Source organism: Onthophagus taurus, chromosome 10 (genome assembly GCF_036711975.1).
Source record: "Onthophagus taurus isolate NC chromosome 10, IU_Otau_3.0, whole genome shotgun sequence".
NCBI lineage: Eukaryota > Metazoa > Arthropoda > Insecta > Coleoptera > Scarabaeidae > Onthophagus > Onthophagus taurus.
The window spans coordinates 1096809-1115556 of record NC_091975.1 but is presented as its reverse complement, the minus strand read 5'-3'; the positions used below and the strand labels follow the sequence as shown (position 1 = coordinate 1115556).

General features: G+C 32.8%; 1 protein-coding gene across 3 annotated transcripts in view; it reads left to right on the top strand.

Moving 5' to 3' along the window:
- LOC111418381 (Zn finger homeodomain 1) overlaps positions 1 to 18748 on the top strand; it is a 265526-nt gene that overhangs the window by 162183 nt on the left and 84595 nt on the right. The window contains exon 1 of one of the 3 annotated variants that reach the window (XM_023050926.2): positions 18210 to 18696. The exons of the other annotated variants lie outside the window; for them this stretch is intronic. The gene's annotated coding sequence lies outside the window, so the exon portion shown is untranslated. Of the gene's footprint in view, positions 1 to 18209; positions 18697 to 18748 lie in introns of those variants that run through there. 3 annotated transcript variants of the gene reach the window in all.

Here is an 18748-nt window from a genome sequence, read left to right as displayed (position 1 = left end):
TTTAATTTAAAACTCCCAAAAATACACCTGAAATGGCCCTCTCGAACTAGATTTCATTAATTTAACACTCCTGTCCGAAGGAATTCCTTGGGATAGAGAAAAGCTCGTGCGAGTTTATAATGGCAATTAGAATTTTTGGCTCATTACTATATCCAAAAGTTACAACCCCAAGAATTTAATTTACTCTATACTTATATACATAAATTTTAAGATCAAAACCTTACTTTAAGAAAACACCACATATTTAGTGCTGTACGTGACTTTATCCTTTATCCCTTATGCATTTAAATTTAAAATAAACATTTTTTGGGTCATTAAAAACCTAAAAGAATAGTCTCTTTGTGCAAGATTGTTTAGTTTACGTAAACACGCTCGTAGAGGAACACCTTGTGCCCCAAAACGACCCATACCAAATGCGTATTTTTTTGTGAATAGGTACATTCTATAGAGGCTATAACGGAAATGAAATATGACCCATAAGGGATCGTTAAAAGGGCCTTTCACGGCTAATCCCCGTCGATTTTTCCGTGCTCCTTCCACCGCCCCCGTCCTAATTACGAAAGCTTCGTCCGCGTCAGGACCGGATTGGAGAAAAAATACTTTCGAGAAAAAAAGGGGGAGACGAATTAAAACTTGGTGATTTATACCGAATCCTTAATTATTATCGAATCCTAATTATGATCGGAACGCTTTGGCCGCGAACCTGGAGTAACTGACGCAGGAAATGGCACAGAAAATTGTCTCGAGAGACTCGCAGGAGACGGTATGCATTTTTTCTGGTCGTGCTCTCAATCTTTTCGCGTTCCTGCGCCGGGAGAAGCGATGGGCATTTGTTTTGGAAGGACATGGACAAATAGCGTCCATTTCGACGGTTACGTGAGCAGAATGTTTGGCTGGGAGACAAAAAAAGAACCTAGGTAAAGTTCAATTTCTTATTTCGATTTTTTTTTATTAAACAACCAACGAGTTTGGTGTAAATTCCCTCGAATCGGTACAGATTGGGTTCAAAGCTGCAATTAAGCGAATTAGGCGCAATGTTGCGGCGCCAACTGACGCAGTGCAACCCGATACCGCCCTAATGCCAGAGACCGATGTCTCTGTCTGCAGGACACGGGCTCTGACGTTAATTACCTATATCCGTGTAACGCCGTGATCGAACAGGGCCTGTCAATTAGAGGGCATTAGTTTCGGATCACCTCGTTCGTAGAGTCCAAACGCCAGGAAGACAACTTCTTCTAGAAGGCAACTTTACCGATTTGTTCCGAATCTCGAACCCCTAATTGATATCGAACCTACGATTTCAGTAAAACCATCGAATCCTGATAAACCTTTACAATAGTTTTTTTAGAACACTTAATCCAAAATTCTATTATTAACATCTAGCTTATGTGACATGACCATAAAGATGATATGAGTTATTTGGTAAATGCGGTAAATGTGTATATTTAAGGAAATGTGCACATTCACCGGTAAATGTGAATATTGAAATCTATGATTCAATAACTTTTTGCTAACATTATACTTTATTCATGATATTATTTACCTTAGTTTTCTGTATGTTCTGTACATTTTATTTCTTAATTCCAAAAATACGCCCGAAGTGGAGTATATTTGTAAATGTGTATATTTAGGGAAATGTACACATTTACCGGTAAATGTGAATAGTGAAATCAAAATAACTTTTTGCTATAGACATTATACATTATTCATGGTATTATTCACCTTAGTTTCTTGTAATAAAAGAATGTCGTCTTGTATCGAATATTTTCCTTTAGAAAATCCTGAGTGGCGGGCGCCCTTCAATTATATCCGCATTTTCCCGAGTCTGGCCTAATGGACGGGGCTCCGGGAAAGGTATATAAATAATATCCAGACGTATTTTTCTACTGGCCGCCTCCATTGAAGCGAAAGAAGGAAACGCGGTCCCGAGGCGTCTCCATTTACCCGTCGTAATGCAGTTCTTTCGGCCATTCTTCACGCCCTTTGTTCGGCCTGCGAGGTGATAATGACAAGGCACCAGCGTATCCGGCCAAGTTTCGCGCGGAAACCGTTGTTTTGAGGTCGAGCGGACCGTCCAGTCGTTGGCTTAATATAATGGTTACATTGTGGCAAAGTTTCGCGACGACCATTCTTGTCCGTACGCTTCACTGGCTTTGCTTATTCCTCCTCCTCCTCTTATTTCTCTTCAACACGGCGATCTTTCGTCCGATAATTTATAATTTGCCAGTGTGGGAATCGCGTACCCTCAGTTCCATGCCCAATGAATCATTGCGATGGGACTCGAGGTCGCGTGGCCGAAGAATTGGGAACGTCCGGTCACGTGCGCCAAAAGGTACCCGGATTAGAGCCAACGACATCGATCAACGGTAAAGTGGAGATAACGAACTCGCTTCATCTCCACCCCTTCACCTTGTTGACAACGATTTATTTCTCGTTTCGAGGGTGCTTTTTTAATTTATAAATTGAATTTTGAAAATGTTAATGTTGTTATCAAAAGACATCACGTCTCGTCCCACGAATAAGGGTTTCCGCCCATCCCTTACTTAGTTGTTGGGGTGTCATTAGGGCAAACCCCGCTTGGCGAAGCAGATATCGTTATTTATCTTGAGGACGTCTTGGTACTTTGACCGCAACTGCCCTCCGAGTCAACTCTGTTTGCTTCGACAACTTCCTGCCTTCTCCGGATTCCAGATACGGGGGGATCATCTCCGGCGACAAAGTCGTCTTGGGTTTTTCGCGGAAAAAGCTCCAATACAAACCACGCAGGGACAAAGCGAACGATGTCAATGTCGAAATAATGACGATTATATGGGAAAAGTAATTTTCTCCTTCATTTGCATACTTGATGAAAATCTCATAGCGGCGCCAGCGGCGCCTCGGTCCCCCCACATCCAACCGATAATCGCGGTTACAAAGCGCCATTTGATACGGGATAATCGCCCTTGTTTCGGCGGAAAAAAGAAAATTCCGCCGCCCTCAGCCGCGTGACGCTGATAGATGCGGCCACCTATTTCCGGGATGGTTCAAAAACTCATTTGACCGCGGTCTTGTTTGGACAGCGGGCGGCCCTTTCATTAACATGAGGTTCATATCCTCACCTAAAGCTCCCGAGAAAGCCAGCCAAATCAGAAAAAATAAAATTCTGACGACCTTTTGGCCAAAGGATGAGGAGGAGGCAGTAATATTCATAATAAATTTCTAAATGTTAATATCGAGGGTTAATACACGAGGGAGTACAAATATTAAAGAAGGGTATCTCTCTTTCGAGTTGCAATAAAGAAGGGAATTATTAACAGATCTCGCTAGAAGAGGCGTATTCGACGATATTGCGATGGTCACGTATGTTTAAAAGCAAACATGGAGCAGATTAAAAGATGCATATTAATGTTGCTATCTAAAAAAATAAAAATAAAGTAAACTCAAGCAAAGAGAAAGAGGAAAGTTTTTTAAGCAGGTGGAAATTATTCTTGAGCGAACAGATCCTTGAGTCATAGTAAAGTTTGAAGAGTTTCCCAGGTCGTAATCCAAGCGAACAATGAACGTCGTCGTACGTCTCGAGACGAAGGTTACTTCGAGAGTTCAGAGTCTGTCTGGCGATTCAAACGTAATCTAATTTGCGCTTCCCGGAAGCCGATTAGTAAATTCTTCCGCTAGGCGTGTCAAAAAATTTTTAGGAACCTAACAAGTGGCTCTTTCATTCGATTTTCATCGAAATATCCATCACAAATTGACCAAAAAAATATTATCTAAGAATTTTTATATCGTATCATAAACTATAACCTTTAAGCTACAATCAACTTTAACAAATCATATCAGGTGTACTTAAATTTATTATAAATTTTACAATTTCTTTTTCAATAGTTTTTATAACATATCATTAACTAACTATACTCTGTTTTTAAACCAGGAGATAGTGATATTTAGTGATATTTTCTGGTGATTTTTCCCAGTGTAAATCTGACTTTTGCGTTTACTCCTCCTGGTTTAAAAACAGAGTATAGTTCTAGTGCAAGTGTTAGTTCTAGTTTTAATTGTTATTCAGCGCTAAGTTGTATATTTTTAAGTTTCGGGTTTAGCCCTGTGTCTTCAGACGCTGAATGTTAGGTAAGGTTAGTTTTGTTTACAAACATTAATTATACCATGAAGTTTTCTTTGGCAATTAGTAATGGCAATTATAGCGTGAAGTTTTCTTTTGTAATGTCAATTATAGCGTGAAGGAATGTTAGGTAAGGTTAGTTTTGTTTACAAACATTAATTATACCATGAAGTTTTTTTTGGCAATTAGTAATGTTGACGATAACAAACGAAAATAAATAGAATAATAAGTAAATAAATAAATAATAATAATTATTAATTTAAATTTACCGCCAAAATATCTAGTGATATTCTCTGGTGATTTTTCCTAGTGTAAATCTGACTTTCGCGTTTACTCCTCCTGGTTTAAAAACAGAGTATAGCATCTTTTAGCTTCAATTTAACATATATATCATATCATGATTCTTAAAATCACAGTAGATATGATTTTTTGAAAATTTTGTAATATTTTTGATTTATAAATTTAACAATTTCTTCTTCAATAACTGTTTTCTAGAAATTTCAATAATATAATCTTATAGTTTTTATGTCATATCATAAACTAGAATGTTTAAGCTTCAATTTAACATACATATCATATCACGATTCTTAAAATTACAGATGATATGATTTTTTGAAAATTTCGTATTCTTTATAAATTTAACAATTTCTTCTTCAATAACTTTTTTCTAGAAATTTCAATAATATAATCTTATAGTTTTTATGTCATATCATAAACTAGAATGTTTAAGCTTCAATTTAACATACATATCATATCACGATTCTTAAAATTACAGATGATATGATTTTTTGAAAATTTCGTATTCTTTATAAATTTAACAATTTCTTCTTCAATAACTTTTTTCTAGAAATTTCAATAATATAATCTTATAGTTTTTATGTCATATCATAAACTAGAATGTTTAAGCTTCAATTTAACATACATATCATATCACGATTCTTAAAATTACAGATGATATGATTTTTTGAAAATTTCGTATTCTTTATAAATTTAACAATTTCTTCTTCAATAACTTTTTTCTAGAAATTTCAATAATATAATCTTATAGTTTTTATGTCATATCATAAACTAGAATGTTTAAGCTTCAATTTAACATACATATCATATCACGATTCTTAAAATTACAGATGATATGATTTTTTGAAAATTTCGTATTCTTTATAAATTTTACAATTTCTTCAATAACTTTTTTCTAGAAATTTCAATAATATAATCTTATAGTTTTTATGTCATATCATAAACTAGAATGTTTAAGCTTCAATTTAACATACATATCATATCACGATTCTTAAAATTACAGATGATATGATTTTTTGAAAATTTCGTATTCTTTATAAATTTTACAATTTCTTCTTCAATAACTTTTTTCTGGAAATTTCAATAATATAATCTTATAGTTTTTATGTCATATCATAAACTAGAATGTTTAAGCTTCAATTTAACATACATATCATATCACGATTCTTAAAATTACAGATGATATGATTTTTTGAAAATTTCGTATTCTTTATAAATTTTACAATTTCTTCAATAACTTTTTTCTAGAAATTTCAATAATATAATCTTATAGTTTTTATGTCATATCATAAACTAGAATGTTTAAGCTTCAATTTAACATACATATCATATCACGATTCTTAAAATTACAGATGATATGATTTTTTGAAAATTTCGTATTCTTTATAAATTTTACAATTTCTTCTTCAATAACTTTTTTCTAGAAATTTCAATAATATAATCTTATAGTTTTTATGTCATATCATAAACTAGAATGTTTAAGCTTCAATTTAACATACATATCATATCACGATTCTTAAAATTACAGATGATATGATTTTTTGAAAATTTCGTATTCTTTATAAATTTTACAATTTCTTCAATAACTTTTTTCTAGAAATTTCAATAATATAATCTTATAGTTTTTATGTCATATCATAAACTAGAATGTTTAAGCTTCAATTTAACATACATATCATATCACGATTCTTAAAATTACAGATGATATGATTTTTTGAAAATTTCGTATTCTTTATAAATTTTACAATTTCTTCTTCAATAACTTTTTTCTAGAAATTTCAATAATATAATCTGATAGTTTTTATGTCATATCATAAACTAGAATGTTTAAGCTTCAATTTAACATACATATCATATCACGATTCTTAAAATTACAGATGATATGATTTTTTGAAAATTTCGTATTCTTTATAAATTTTACAATTTCTTCTTCAATAACTTTTTTCTAGAAATTTCAATAATATAATCTTATAGTTTTTATGTCATATCATAAATTAGAATGTTTAAGCTTCAATTTAACGTACATATCATATCACGATTCTTAAAATTAGAGATGATATGATTTTTTGAAAATTTCGTATTCTTTATAAATTTTACAATTTCTTCTTCAATAACTTTTTTCTAGAAATTTCAATAATATAATCTTATAGTTTTTATGTCATATCATAAACTAGAATGTTTAAGCTTCAATTTAACATATATATCACATCACGATTCTTAAAATTACAGATGATGATTTTTTGAAAATTTCGTATTCTTTATAAATTTTACAATTTCTTCTTCAATAACTTTTTTCTAGAAATTTCAATAATATAATCTTATAGTTTTTATGTCATATCATAAACTAGAATGTTTAAGCTTCAATTTAACATACATATCATATCACGATTCTTAAAATTACAGATGATATGCTTTTTTGAAAATTTCGTATTCTTTATAAATTTTACAATTTCTTCTTCAATAACTTTTTTCTAGAAATTTCAATAATATAATCTTATAGTTTTCATGTCATATCATAAATTAGAATGTTTAAGCTTCAATTTAACATACATATCATATCACGATTCTTAAAATTACAAATGATATGATTTTTTGAAAATTTCGTATTCTTTATAAATTTTACAATTTCTTCTTTAATAACTTTTTTCTAGAAATTTCAATAATATAAATCTTATAGTTTTTATGTCATATCATAAACTAGAATGTTTAAGCTTCAATTTAACATACATATCATAACATTATTCTTCAAAATACAGCCGATATGATTTTTTTGGTGATCTCTTGTTCCATAATTTTTTGAGCTACAATTTATCTTACTTATCATATCACGATTCTTAAAAATACAGTCCCTTTTAAAATTTTCACTTCACGTCCGAATCCGATTAGTAAATTCTTCCGCTAGGCGTGTCAAAAAATGTTTCGGAACCTAACAAGTGGCTCTTTCATTCGATTTTCATCGAAATACGAACCCCCACTATCCGTCACAAATTGCCCAAAAAGGAATAAAAAAACTTGGAACCCACAAAGCTTTAGCCAAAGCTAAAGCGAGCGATGATGGGAATATCAAAGGACATTTTTTTCCCGGCTCTCGGTATTAAAACGTTATTGAAATTTCTAAATATTAGCATTTTTAGGCCATTTACCGCTCGGCAGCCGGCCAGTCCATCGGTATCCGACGACGAACACCGAGAGGGGCCTCGGGGGCGGCGTCCCGTGGCAATCATGTTGCACGCCGTGTTGTTGATGATACACACACACACAGCAAAAGCAACATAGCAAGCCGGACCCGGATTACAGGTCTTATTAAGGCAGGCGGCAGCGATCGCAATATAAAAGCTTTGTGGCCGCTCATTTCTGTATAATCAGAAATTAATATGAAATTCGCTCATGTATATGCAATTACCGGGCGACGCGATGGGGGGTTCCCCCCAAAACTAAATCTCCCTTTACCCCCCTTTAACCGCTCCGTTTAGATCTACACGGTTATACTAACTCTCTCTCTATGTCGTGTTGTATTCGAATGTTTTGGTTTATTTGTATATAAAAGGGCAAAATAATTCAAACTAAATCATGTTTGGTTGAAATAATCGAAATGATTCAATAACCATGTGAGCTTGACGATGTGAATCGAGCTTAAACGAGTGGTAGACAGGTCCGGGGATCGCTTTCGACATTATTACTCTTCAAATATTGTTCCGTTTCGGGGTCGTTTTTGCCCCGACCATTGTTTACCGATAAATTATGACGCGAAAATCTAATTATCAATTCGGTCGACGGCCGTTTTGTCCGGGGATACGGACGGATGTATTTGTCCCGCGGATTATTGTTGCCGCGTTCGATGATTTTTCGCCGTTACGCCTCGTTCGCGATAATCACTTCCGAATTGACAATTATCCGATTGGTTGGTGTTAGTGATTTTCGCGCTGAACAAGCCAAAAGATTTATGTGTTTTTCAAAAATTGTTTAAATACGCTTTAAAAGATTCTTCTGCAACAGCAAATATCACAAGAAATCGGTTTTGGCATACAAAATTAGTTTAGGCTGCATCAGATTCCTCATCATATCTAAAACACCAAATTTAAAGAAAGAATATTTTGAAATTTCCTGTTAGTCCAAAAAGACGGATTTTCTTGAATTTTTGTCAATTCCGAATTGAGCTACATTTCTGATCAATTTGGTTTAATCTGCATCAGATTCCTCATCATATCTAAAACACCAAATTTAAATAAAGAATATTTTGAAATTTCCTGTTAGTCCAAAAAGACAGATTTGCTTGAATTTTTGTCAATTTCGAATTGAGCAACATTTCTGATCAATTTGGTTTAAGCTGCATCAGATTCCTCATCATATCTAAAACACCAAATATAAAGAAAGAATATTTTGAAATTTCCTGTTAGTCCAAAAAGACGGATTTTCTTGAATTTTTGTCAATTCCGAATTGACAATATTCGAATCGTGATATGATAAGTAAGATAAATTGTAGCTCAAAAAAATTATGCAACAAGAGATCACCAAAAAAATCATATCGGCTGTATTTTGAAGAATAATGTTATGATATGTATGTTAAATTGGAGCTTACAGATTCTAGTTTATGATATGATATAAAAACTATAAGATTATATTATTGAAATTTCTAGAAAAAAGTTATTGAAGAAGAAATTGTAAAATTTATAAAGAATACGAAATTTTCAAAAAATCATATCATCTGTAATTTTAAGAATCGTGATATGATATGTATGTTAAATTGAAGCTTAAACATTCTAGTTTATGATATGACATAAAAACTATAAGATTATATTATTGAAATTTCTAGAAAAAAGTTATTGAAGAAGAAATTGTAAAATTTATAAAGAATACGAAATTTTCAAAAAATCATATCATTTGTAATTTTAAGAATCGTGATATGATATGTATGTTAAATTGAAGCTTAAACATTCTAATTTATGATATGACATAAAAACTATAAGATTATATTATTGAAATTTCTAGAAAAAAGTTATTGAAGAAGAAATTGTAAAATTTATAAAGAATACGAAATTTTCAAAAAATCATATCATCTGTAATTTTAACAATCGTGATATGATATATATGTTAAATTGAAGCTTAAACATTCTAGTTTATGATATGACATAAAAACTATAAGATTATATTATTGAAATTTCTAGAAAAAAGTTATTGAAGAAGAAATTGTAAAATTTATAAAGAATACGAATTTTCAAAAAATCATATCATCTGTAATTTTAAGAATCGTGATATGATATGTATGTTAAATTGAAGCTTAAACATTCTAGTTTATGATAAGACATAAAAACTATAAGATTATATTATTGAAATTTCTAGAAAAAAGTTATTGAAGAAGAAATTGTAAAATTTATAAAGAATACATAATTTTCAAAAAATCATATCATCTGTAATTTTAACAATCGTGATATGATATATATGTTAAATTGAAGCTTAAACATTCTAGTTTATGATATGACATAAAAACTATAAGATTATATTATTGAAATTTCTAGAAAAAAGTTATTGAAGAAGAAATTGTAAAATTTATAAAGAATACGAAATTTTCAAAAAATCATATCATCTCTAATTTTAAGAATCGTGATATGATATGTATGTTAAATTGAAGCTTAAACATTCTAGTTTATGATATGACATAAAAACTATAAGATTATATTATTAAAATTTCTAGAAAAAAGTTATTGAAGAAGAAATTGTAAAATTTATAAAGAATACGAAATTTTCAAAAAATCATATCATCTGTAATTTTAAGAATCGTGATATGATATGTATGTTAAATTGAAGCTTAAACATTCTAGTTTATGATATGACATAAAAACTATAAGATTATATTATTGAAATTTCTAGAAAAAAGTTATTGAAGAAGAAATTGTAAAATTTATAAAGAATACGAAATTTTCAAAAAATCATATCATCTGTAATTTCAACAATCGTGATATGATATATATGTTAAATTGAAGCTTAAACATTCTAGTTTATGATATGACATAAAAACTATAAGATTATATTATTGAAATTTCTAGAAAAAAGTTATTGAAGAAGAAATTGTAAAATTTATAAAGAATACGAAATTTTCAAAAAATCATATCATCTGTAATTTCAACAATCGTGATATGATATATATGTTAAATTGAAGCTTAAACATTCTAGTTTATGATATGACATAAAAACTATAAGATTATATTATTGAAATTTCTAGAAAAAAGTTATTGAAGAAGAAATTGTAAAATTTATAAAGAATACGAAATTTTCAAAAAATCATATCATCTCTAATTTTAAGAATCGTGATATGATATGTATGTTAAATTGAAGCTTAAACATTCTAGTTTATGATATGACATAAAAACTATAAGATTATATTATTAAAATTTCTAGAAAAAAGTTATTGAAGAAGAAATTGTAAAATTTATAAAGAATACGAAATTTTCAAAAAATCATATCATCTGTAATTTTAAGAATCGTGATATGATATGTATGTTAAATTGAAGCTTAAACATTCTAGTTTATGATATGACATAAAAACTATAAGATTATATTATTGAAATTTCTAGAAAAAAGTTATTGAAGAAGAAATTGTAAAATTTATAAAGAATACGAAATTTTCAAAAAATCATATCATCTGTAATTTCAACAATCGTGATATGATATATATGTTAAATTGAAGCTTAAACATTCTAGTTTATGATATGACATAAAAACTATAAGATTATATTATTGAAATTTCTAGAAAAAAGTTATTGAAGAAGAAATTGTAAAATTTATAAAGAATACGAAATTTTCAAAAAATCATATCATCTGTAATTTCAACAATCGTGATATGATATATATGTTAAATTGAAGCTTAAACATTCTAGTTTATGATATGACATAAAAACTATAAGATTATATTATTGAAATTTCTAGAAAGAAGTTATTGAAGAAGAAATTGTAAAATTTATAAAGAATACGAAATTTTCAAAAAATCATATCATCTGTAATTTTAAGAATCGTGATATGATATGTATGTTAAATTGAAGCTTAAACATTTTAGTTTATGATATGACATAAAAACTATAAGATTATATTATTGAAATTTCTAAAAAAAAGTTATTGAAGAAGAAATTGTAAAATTTACAAAGAATACGAAATTTTCAAAAACACCAAATTTAAAGAAAGAATATTTTGAAATTTCCTGTTAGTCCAAAAAGACAGATTTGCTTGAATTTTTGTCAATTCCGAATTGAGCAACATTTCTGATCAATTTGGTTTAAGCTGCATCAGATTCCTCATCATATCTAAAACACCAAATATAAAGAAAGAATATTTTGAAATTTCCTGTTAGTCCAAAAAGGCAGATTTTCTTGAATTTTTGTCAATTCCGAATTGAGCAACATTTCTGATCAATTTGGTTTAAGCTGCATCAGATTCCTCATCATGTCTAAAACACCAAATACAAAGACAGAATATTTTGGCATTTCCTTTTGTCCAAAAATTTTAAAGCAAATTTAATAAAGATTTAATACGCCAAACATAATTTCTTAGTTTTTATAAACATCGTTCATATGACTTACTATTAAAGATGGACTTTAAGAGATCGTATCTCAAGAACGAATAGAGATATCACGATGAAATAACAAGCACTTTAAAGCCAATTTAAGAAAGATTTTATGTGCCATAAACATAATTTATGTTTTGTATATGATACAGACTTGATAGTGAATTTTTGAATTGCGTAACCATAAACATGAATTTTTACATATCTCAAAAACTAATTGAGATAGAACTTTTAACACTTTATATTGAAGTCAAAAAGTGTAAAATTAAACTTTAACATATATCAACACCTTCACGATTTCTTTGAATGGACGCAATCCGTCCTAGTTTAGCGACGCACGATAAATTTTAATTCGTCTCAGTGTCTCTCCACGAGGAACAACTCCCCCGTTGTTCCTCGTGGGGTGGGCTTAGGGGTGACTCACGCGGTCCGGGGTGCATTTGTTAGCGCCCCATTCAGGGTGCTTTCTCACGTAGAATAGGTGGACAATTAATGGGTATTCCAGCGCACGTGCGCCCGGCCAGATTCCCAAATCGGATTAGCGGCTACTGCCATTCTGAACGGGAACCTCTTTCGCGCCTCGAAAGAAAAAAACGATACGATACGTACCTGTATGAGACTGCATTCATCCATCCCTTTGAAATGAACGGGAACAATGGGTTGTCTCACACGTGAAACGACCCCTATGTGGCCCAATTGAGGCAATCAACGGAGGTGCAGATCTGGAACTACAGCTGCAGGTACTGCAGACTAATCAACTCCAATTCGGGTCCTATTAACCGGTGCCCGTATACTCGGCATGTATGAGGGTGCCAGGATCTGAGTTCTCCAGATGACAGTTTACCTCGGGGTTGGATCCGTTTCAATCCCGAGGTATTGATATTAACCAGTTATGTTTTTGTAGTAGTTTTTAGTAAAAATATTAATCGTAGGATTGAAATTACTGAACAATAAACGTAGTAGATCAAACGTTGGTGGTTCGAATGTCGGGGTGACGCAGATCTGACATGTCCTGTTAAACCACGTTCCCGACGGACGTCCCGGCGCGTGCCGTCGTCTCTTGTCTATCCAGAGCAGTTATACGGCGATTTGTTCTGCAAGGCTGCTCCTCTCCCCCTTCGTGCACGTCAAATTCATGCGTAGATAATCAGAACAGTTTCGAAATTATCGCTGCGAATAAAATTCTGGGCCAAGAACGTCGTTTTACTCTTTCTCTCTCGTTCTCGGAGAGTCTGATGGAACCCCCCAGGTTCCAGGTCCAGCGTCGCCGATATAATTAATTGATTGTATTGTCCCCAAAGTAATTACCTGGCTTTCTGCCTTCCTGCCCGCTCCCTAGGACATATTTCATCCTGCTCCTTCTGGTCACTGAGCATCTGAACAATGGGGGTTTCGTCCACGCCATAAAAATGTATTAGGAACATTTCCACCTCTTTGCACACTTAAGTCACCCTATTAATTCTTGTATTTTATCATTATTTACATAAACGTTTGGGATTTCCTTCGAGAGATCAATTGAGACCGTTCCCGCGCGAAATGGGATAGGGATAAGTCTTTTCGTAAACACATTTGGGATATAGGCCGAGAAAGTTATTTACCGTGCAAAAAATATTCATGGAAACCGGATACGCAATCGTCCTTATTGATGGCCTCGCCATAAAATCACCTTAGACCATGATCTACGACTCTCCTCTTTTCGCACAAAGATTATGCACTGTGAAATATGAAAAATCAAAATCGATTCTTATTATGCACCGACACGTTCCGGGTTTCACCTTATCCAATCTTTCGATAGGTGGGTTAAATTTGAATTTTGAATGTGTTTGGACAAGCTAGTTCTGACCTTGAATTATCTTGGGCTGGTGATGCATTACGTCAAGCTATAACCGTTTATGGATCGGCGTATAAGGGTCGTGGACCCCCGCAAGGGGCGTAAAAAATATTCAAACAACCCCGAAACTATAAATCGTGTACCTCGAAAATACGCGAAAGGAATAAATGGACTGCCATTAATAAAGAAAGAAAGAGGAGTTTTTCACGAAGCGAAACCAATCCAATAATAAAAACATAAACCGCCCACTAGAATATTTGATTATACTGTTTTAATTCAATAGCGAAGTGCTCGCAGAGGAAGTTTTAATAAATCTCGTTTCGGTCTGTCTTGAGTTCGATTTATCTTCGCGGAATGAACTTTATTCAATTTTAAAACTTCGTTTTTGTATCCTAATTTTTATGCAAAAGGTGTTTTTTTCTTTTAGATGTATATAAAAAAATTTTTCTTTCAATTCCCTATTTAATAACTTTTTCTACATCTTTGCTACATCTGCATCAAGTTTTTGAAGTCTCCAACTTCAAGTCCAGATTATGATTCAAGTCCAAACTGTCATCAGGATCTCAACATCGTCCAGATATCCTATAACATCCTTCAACAGCGTTCTGGGCGGTATTAAATGTGGTCTTCAACAATCCTTGACACTCTTTCTTGTTCTATATTTCATTATAATATCTCAATTTGTTCTTCTGTGTCCATTCAAAGAAATCGCGAAGGTTGTGTTGTGACACTTTTTGATTTCTATATACAGGGTGATTCATTAGCTCTATGACAAACTTTGGCAGATGAAAGGTGATGCGATTCTAAGGAAAAAATGTTATATGAATATGGGTCCGATTCATTTTGGTTAAAGAGTTACAAGTCTTTGAAAATTTTACACAGTTTAATAGGCAAATGAAAATGTAACATAAAAAATAAGTTTAAAAATTACAAAAATTGTTCGAAATGTCCGCCTTCAGCTTGAATATATCAGCTTATATATATTCAGCTTGATATTTGGATCATTCCGTATGCTATTAGCTGCATCTTGAATTCTGTCCAGTAGTTGCTGACGGGTAGTAATTTCTACATGGTACACAAGCTGCTTCATGTGTCCCCAGAAATAACAATCCAGCGGATTTAGATCTGGGGATCGTGGTGGCCAGACTACTGGACCTCCATTGCCAATCCATTTGTTTGGAAAATGTTCATGTCACCATCGTGCTGATACCACATATTTTGAACGATGTTAAGTGGTACGTCGTCGATAAAATCGAAAAGGTTATGTCCCAAATTTCTATACATATTTGCATTTAAGCGTTCATTTATCACCCATACAGGTAGCAAAGAATTGTTAAAAATGCCATCCCAAACGTTTACACTAAACCGTTGCAGAAATCTTCCTGGTCTAATTGCATGTGGATTTTGCACATGTTTTTTATGATAATTATTTATGCCGTCCCTAGTGAAATACGCTTCATCAGACCACAGAACTTGGGAAATGAAGTTATCATTTTGAGCATGTTGCTGAATAATCCAGTGGCAAAATACTAAGCGTTGCTCAGTATCTCCAGGATGTAATGCTTGAACATTTTGGCGATGAAACGGATGTAACATTTCTCGATTCAATACACGCCATACAAAACTTTGGGATATTTGTAACATGCTCGCTATACGCCGAGTACTAATTGAAGGGTCGTCAAGTACTAAATCAATAACACGTTCTTCATTTTGTACATTCACATCATGGGGAGGAACGGAATGTAGTGGAGCGAAATGATGCACTAAACACTGTATGGGCAGGTTGATGTCTATTTGGAAACCTACGAAGGTATTCTCTTGCTGCTTGCCGAGCGTTTCCGTTACAAAGCCCGTATACAAAAATAATATCTGCATATTCTTCAGTCGTAAATACATTCATTTTCGTTTTCGATCAAAACTCTGACAATTATAAACTTTGAAACACACAGAATACAGTAAATTGAAATGTTCGACATAAAGAACTCAGTTTTGTTATCACAGCCAACTCTGTATTTGTGTTTCATAATTATTGTTGCAAATCTTTACTTCGTCGATGTGAAGCGTGCATTCAAGCTGAAGGCGGACATTTCGAACAATTTTTGTAATTTTTAAACTTATTTTTTATGTTACATTTTCATTTGCCTATTAAGCTGTGTAAAATTTTCAAAGGCTTGTAACTCTTTAACCAAAATGAATCGGACCCATATTCATATAACATTTTTTCCTTAGAATCGCATCACCTTTGATCTGCCAAAGTTTGTCATAGAGCTAATGAATCACCCTGTATATAGAAATCAAAAAGTGTCACAACACAACCTTCGCGATTTCTTTGAATGGACACAGAAGAACAACCCGATGCCCGCAACCCGATGTGTTGCGGGCATCTGATGAAGGTAAAATGACCATACTCTGCTTGCTCGATTATAGTAAGGCCTTCGATACTCTGAATCATTCAATAATGTTTGCAATTTTGCAACACATTGGTTTAAGTCCTTCAGCTTCGACTTTTATGCTTAGCTATCTCCGTGATCGGGTGCAATGTGTTGAGGTTGATGGAGTTAGATCTACTTTTTCGGAAGTTGCGTCTGGGGTACCACAGGGATCGCTTCTGGGACCCCTTCTGTACTCTATTTATGTGTCTTCTTTCATAAACTTTTTGTCTCACTGTAATTGTCACTTTTATACTGATGACACGCAGCTATACATCTCGTTTTTTCCCCACGAGTTAGACACTGCTTGTGATAGGTTAAATGATGACCTTGAACAGTTAAGAGTTTTGTCCCGTAAACATTCTTTACGTTTGAATGCTGCGAAAACAGAATTAATTTTGTTTAGTTCTAAAAAAACTAGAAGTAACACTTCATTCAGAGAGAGGTTGAGGGTTGTTATTGACGGTCAGTGCATACCACTAAAAACTTGCGTCCGTAGTTTAGGTTTGTTGCTGGATGAGGGGCTCACCTTTTCGGAGCACGTTAATAAGTGTACACAGCGATCGTATGCGGCATTAAAAATGATATACGCTTCGCGCTGTTTTCTACCTTTGAGAACTAAAATTTTATTATGTGAAACGTTAGTTCTTTCTCATATGAATTTCTGTGATGTTGTTTATGGACCTAATATTTCCGCCAGAGATAGGTGTAAGCTGCAGAGTATACAAAATGCCTGCTTGCGGCTAATATACGGTATTAGGAGGCGGCAGCACGTATCACACAAGCTTAGGGTTGTTCCATGGTTAAATATGTGCAATCGGAGACTGCTTCACTCCGCTTCACTGTTCCACACTGTTGTTGTTGGCGGGAAGACTGCTTATCTTTACCATAAAATAAAATTTAGGTCTGATGTGCATACATTGAACTTAAGGTTTAAGGGCAATTTGACTCCTCCACAACATAAACATGAATTTTTTAAAAAGTCGTTTAGTTATCAAATCGCTCACATATACAATGACGTTCCTGTTCACGTCAAGACCAGTATGTCTATCCACATCTTTAAGCGAAGATTGAAGGCTTCCATCATGGCGGGTCAGTTGAGTGGCTTGGGGGCCTGATAATAAATTCAATGGCAGCTGGGTTTGTTATTACTTTGGCAATTTTGTTTTAGTGTAATTTAATTTAATTTTTTTTTTTTATTGTTTGTTTTTTGTTCCAGTTTTTGTTTTCTTTTGTAATAGGGCTGGGTGGTAGAGCAAATACCACTTTTGTGGCAATTTGAACCCAGCACCTTTTTTCTGCCATACATTTACTTTGTTTTATTTTTGCTTTTTCTTTTTATTGATATAAATATGTATATATATTTTTTCTTTATAATAATGTATTGTATGGTTGAAAATAAAGGATGTATTATTATTATTATTATTATTAAATATAGAACGAGAAAGAGTGTCAAGGATTGTTGAAGACCACATTTAATACCGCCCAGAACGCTGTTGTCATAGAGCTAATGAATCACCCTGTATAGTATAATAACTCCTATCTCAATTAGTTTTTGAGATATGTAAAAATTAATGTTTATGGTTATGCAATTCAAAAATACATAAGTCCGAAATTTGAATGTTTGAAAGGATCATCATCTTAATATTAAATACTAAATAAATTTACATTAAATTGTTTTAAATTTATAACAATCAAATATGTAGAATTTAGGTTTAAATATCATAATAGACAGGTTTATGGAAAGGAAGAAATTATTGACGGTTTGATGAATGTAAAAACCTGCTCTATAAAAATAGAAACCTGCAAAATTAATTTGCAAATTTCAATATTATCTTAAAGTGCAAGTTGTTGACATTTTAGATAACACTGTATATATAAAAAGAAATTTCATCAAACCTTTTTATTTCGTTTTGGTGATCATAAGTAGTGATTTATATCAGTCCAAGAGAGGCCAGAACAAATTCCTTTGGATATTTATTACTCAAGACAGTGCCAGCGTAATATTAGCCCGGGATCTTATGTTATGTTGATGTACATCTCATACAAATCTTACGTCATTTATCACTCTTTACCTCATTGTAATTTAAGTTTAGACCACCCCAACGTTACAAAAACGCGCTCTTTCAATCAGCTTATTGACTGTCAGCGTAGATGACAAAGTGACAGGAACTGGATGATGCACACGCATCGAATGCAGCGTGGGGTCTTTTGGATTTATTAGATTAGCACGTACTAATATGATTCGCTTATTGGATTAAATGGCATCGATGCGAGCGAAATCACTAAGCTCTCGTAATTAAATTCGATATCGAGGTTTGTCTCCATAAAAACGTACGGGAATCAATCTGAAGGTGATCAATGGCGATTCCGGAACTCTGTGTATGCGTCCCGACAGGACGAGGACGCCGAGGGGGAGTGCAGATAACCACGTCATCAATCAGGTTTATCTCGGACTTCAATCCGTAGGGCATCGCATCGAATTTAGGTAATTTCTCCGCGAGGGAAGACAGATGTGCCGCGGATAGTGATCTTATCAA